A 439-nucleotide genomic window follows, 5' to 3' on the forward strand; every position below is an offset into this window, starting at 1 on the left:
TCTTTGCTGATGATATAATCCTATACCTTGAAAATCCAAGAGAATCTGTCAAAAACCTGCTTGCACTGATAAAGGACTTTGGCAAAGTGTTAGGGTAAAAAATAAATATGCAAAAGACAGTTGCATTCCTATACACCAACAACAAGCAGGCAGAGGCCCAAACTAAAAGCACAATCCCATTCACAATAGCCACAAAAAAATGAAATATGCAAGCATCTTCCCAGCCAGAGAAGTGAAAGACCTTTACAATGAAAACTATAAAACACTGCTCAAAGAAAACCAAGACACAAACAAATGGAAAAATACTCCATACTCATAGATAGGAAGAATCAACATTGTTAAAATGTCCATTCTACCAAAAGCAATCTACAGATTCAAAGCAATACCCATTAAGTTACCAACATTATTCTTCTCAGACCTGGAAATGACAATACAGAAA

This window comes from Carlito syrichta, unplaced genomic scaffold (assembly GCF_000164805.1).
Source record: "Carlito syrichta isolate Samal-C Ts95f unplaced genomic scaffold, Tarsius_syrichta-2.0.1 Scaffold309004, whole genome shotgun sequence".
NCBI classification, from domain to species: Eukaryota; Metazoa; Chordata; class Mammalia; order Primates; family Tarsiidae; genus Carlito; species Carlito syrichta.